Source organism: Ceratina calcarata, unplaced genomic scaffold, assembly GCF_001652005.2.
Source record: "Ceratina calcarata isolate Rehan_Ccalc_2016 unplaced genomic scaffold, ASM165200v1 scaffold508, whole genome shotgun sequence".
Lineage (NCBI taxonomy): Eukaryota > Metazoa > Arthropoda > Insecta > Hymenoptera > Apidae > Ceratina > Ceratina calcarata.
Window position 1 is genome coordinate 20,885 of NW_017175311.1, and position 4,668 is coordinate 25,552.

The window sequence follows — 4,668 nt, forward strand, 5'->3', positions numbered from 1 at the left end:
TTACGAACGCTTTTGTTTCCTACAGCTGTAAGTATTTAGGGCGGAAACGGAATTTATACGAAGGAAACATATGCATAAGAAATTTATTTTCAATTATGTCAAATGGTACAAATATAGTTATTTACACTTGAATTAGAGGTAATAATGCATTTTAGACATACACAACCTTTTCAAGCTTCAAAACACTAAAAACATCTTTATGCAAGTTCTCCAATCATGTAATCTGATCTAATTTCCTTTGGTACAATTAAATACTATTTTTCAATGTTAGTGCCATCAATTTTTGACCACTGATGCAACTGTAATAAGTCTAGTAGGTATTAAACATTTGGCAAATGCGATTGGATGGGCAGTCGATTTCTGGTGTATCCATTGAGCTCTAAATTCAATGGGTCTCCCACATGACATTTATAGCCTCGGTCCAAGATTTAGTTTCGGTTCACCTCCGGTCCGTTGGTATGAGAACATCTCGTTACATTCTCTCCAATATTTCTACGCTTGTAATCTGAATCTTACAATGATTGAACTGATGAATTATTTTTAGAATCAATTATCTTTAAATTTGTATATTAAATATTTGGTGAATGCAATTGGATATGAGTTCTGGTATCCGGCGTTTATGCTATAAATGGAAGCTCCATTGCGTCGACGATAATGTTAACGTGGCTGCGTCCTTCCTTTCAATGAAAATTCCCTTGGATGTTTTCAAGCGATCGTAAAACGTCGAACGAGTCTCGCCTCGCGTTTCGTTGCCGGCAATTAGCTGGTGGGCGTAGGGTAGACGTTAATCGACAAACTAACCGACTGCTTTCCTTGAGACTTAATTACACACTCAACCAATGCCAAGGCATTTTTTCTTACCTTCGTTTTTCATATTCAGTGAGATTTTTACTTTAAATCAACACCAGTCTGTGATAATTTTACATCTCACATATTGTTTAATATGTGTATTAATACAAGTATATGTAAAAGGTGGTCTGAATAAAAACGAAGCACGTGACAAAACTCATATAAGTTTCATTTCCTCTGTCCCAAACGAATGCTCAAGAGTCACAGTCCCTTCTTTCGCTTCCCGTCCTGTACTGTCGTTTCTGTTTAGGACTATTTTAGATAAAAGGCCATTCCCATTTACGATATCCGTACAGAACAGTGGAACAGGAACAGCAGCCAGCACGTGAAAAGCAGTGTGGTAGTAAAAAATGTGAGGTACAGGATGAGCAAACTGAGGTCATTTACATTCTATTTTAACACTAAATCTACCAAGGGGGGTCAAAATAACTTGTTTGGCATTTCTTATAATCATTACTCATTTTCAGTACATTTTGTTTTCTACAATTTTGTATGACTTTCTCTAAAATATGTAAATAACTAATTCTGTAAACCAGTTTTCTTTTTTTGTCTTTTTGCTCATAAAAACAAAAAATTACTATGTCTTTTCTTATGACTTATTAATTTGAAAAACTCACTTTGACCCCTCCGGTAGAAGTAGGTATGCGTCAGTTGCCGATAGTTCTAGTGTCAACCCGCGTTTGTTATATTTTAATAATTATCTAAAATGAAATATCTATTAATGAAAAATGAATTGAGAATTGTTCGAAACACACATTAAATCAAATAGTATCAAAATGAATTTTCTCCAAGCGATATTTTGAAAAAGCTTTCTCTCTTATTATCAGCATATAAATTGACTCTAAAATATTCCTCGTATTGTGCTGAGTCTATATTAATATGAAATTCGATACATTGTTTAGCATGCTAATAGAGAAATGGATTTCATGTGAAAGTACCAAATGAAACTCGTTCCAAGCGGTATTCTTCAATCGAGATCTCTTATTGCGAGCTTAATAAACCTAACCGACCGCGCTGATCGCGAGAATTATTCACAAAGGATCGCGTTTGCAGCAACAGTCGGCGTATCGCGAGGCGCGCAAAGGAACGTTTGTCGCTGCTCGCAATGTGTATTCGAAGCTGTCGCCACGTTCGAAGGTTTGCGCGCGAGATAAACCGTGGCACAATACGTTCGACGGGGCGCGAAGACGATTGTTTCAGGGTTTGCGGCGGCGGCGCCGGGATTGGAAGGAGGTCAGCCTAGTTCCGCTTAATTATCCAGCCAGACAGCGAAGCCGCGTTTTACCCGTGTATACGTGTGTGTAGGTAGCTAGAAATGCAGAAAATATCGGCGTCGTTCGACTTTCTCGACAACCCGATCGATCCCAGAGGCTTCAACGCGTCTGACCACTTCCCTACATTACATTGTTCCTTTTTCATTTCCGTGCATCCACGTCGAGCTGTCGCAGTTTTTGATAAGCAGAACAATTTCAAGCCCTTTGCGCTTCAGCGACATCCATTTGATTACACATTGATTACATTTTTACAGTTTTATCTAAAAATTAAAGGAATCAATTAATTGGGGAAAACGTTTGAAGAATAAGCCGTTTATTTTGAATGTGGCGTAAGTCGATTTTCCGAAAAGATCATGCTACCCATTTTAATATTTACATTTCTACGTCATCCTTTCAATGGATTGAAATGTTTCAATTGGATTTCCTAACTAATGTATTTAAAATCAGAAAGACTTCGGGAAAAGAAAATTAGCTGATTGATAGAATGATACAAATTTTTATTTTAGAACTGGCTTAAGTTTCATTATGAGAGTTTCAAACGGATATGGAGTATATTATACAGTAAAATTTTATGAAATATGTGAGAACATGATCTATACGTGTCCCAATTACCCGCCGAAACACGTTTTCGTTTTGTTTCTCACGTCGCGTCCCGTCGTCGTCGTTCTTCATTTCGCGTTATGCGTCCAGTGTGAGAAACACGTGCTCGTCATTATTCATATAGTTTGTATTCTCTTATATATTAAATATTCTTTTTCACAATTAAAAAGGCGTTTTGAACCCTGTCAAAATAAGAGCTTTGTTTTTTATTATTAAAGTAGTAATGTTCGATTTACTTAGATAATAATTTTTATTTTGGTTTTTACTAACGAAAAGAGGGTAAACTGGTTAAAAATGTGTTGGATGCGATTTTTTACAATTGAAGTAGATAAAATGTTCTATTATATAAAACATGAATGAATGAGGATGTACCATTCAAAACTCTGGACTTGTTACCGCGTCGGGGGAGACCAACAAATTTTATTACTATTGAGTTAACACCAATGTACGAAAGAGCAATCAAAAGAGCAATTAAACAATGTTTATTATGCTATTTGGTAAATTATACATCCTTAAAAACACAAAAACATTATACTACCATGTTATCAGTTATTACTATTTTTACATTTATTAAAACGCAAACCCTTAAATATCTCGATTTTAAAATAAATGGAGTTAAGCCACTTTTAAAGTAAACAACTCAAATATTCGAGTATATTCAATTTGTTTTTAATGAAATATTTATCCGAGTATCTTTAATCGTATTTATAATGCAATCATTTGTATCGTAAAAGAATTACATTTAAGTTATAAGTCATTAAATTGAGTATTCCATATTTTTAAGCACTTTTTATTTTTAAGCATTTTTCTTATTTAATGCAGCTGCGATAAATGATCGCTCGCAATTTCGAGCCACGGCATGATGTATAACGACTGCTCTTTTCTACTGACAATCTAGATCAGGTGAGCTTTCGTTACGGTTCACTAGTTAACGTCTCACTGTTTTCTTTGCCGAGTGCCAGTTTCGGTTTGGATATCGTATCGTTATTTCGGATCTTTGACGTCAGTAAATTATTCCTATTAATAAGTCCCGGCGTCCATTATATAAATTGCGATAGGTCACTTGCAATGAATAGTGCAATTCTATCTTGCCTCTATTTCTTGCATCACTCATTTTTATCCTTCCAGAAAGAATCCATGTATATTCACGTAACAAATATTACTGCGCGTATAATGAAATGTACATGATAACGAAACTCGTTCGCCTTTTTCTCATTTTAATTTTCTTATCTACTTCCACGTACAATTTGTTTATACGTATAATAAAAGCATATCAGAGGACAGTTACTTTTTTCACGAATTTATTATAATGTATAAAAGTTCCTAAAGTATCAACAGGAAAATGGATGTGGAAATAAATAAATGATATTAAAAGAATTGCAGGAAATTCTCACTGCGTCGCAACTTTTAAAACATATAATAAATGCATCAGACTGAAATTATTTTTAATAAATCCAATTAATTCGAATATATTCGCGTTAGCATTTTCAAGGATGACCGCGTAACGCGATAATCCTGTTCCCGGGCCTACGTCAGAGACCTTTGCCGACACGTATATATGCCCGCGACTTTGTGCAAATGGCAGGTGTCGAGGCCGCGAGTCGAATAATCGAAGCCACGGCCAATCGCTTATGGGCGATAATGTTTCATTCATAAACTCACCGACGGAGGAATGAAAGAAGAGTTCGATATCAGAGCTACCGGATAAATTTGTCGACGAACGGGTAGCTAAAAAGGATGACTGATTTATTAGACCGAGAAACCCAGCTAGATATATGTACGATAATGATGAAAGAGGAACGAAAATTAATGCAGTTACAGTCACTCATGCGCGACGCTACGAGAGTGGTACGGATTGAATTTCAGTTGGAAGCATGTAATAATATTTTAACAAATTCTTGTGATAGAAATCCGTGTATGAAATGGAGTTTTTGTTAAATCACAG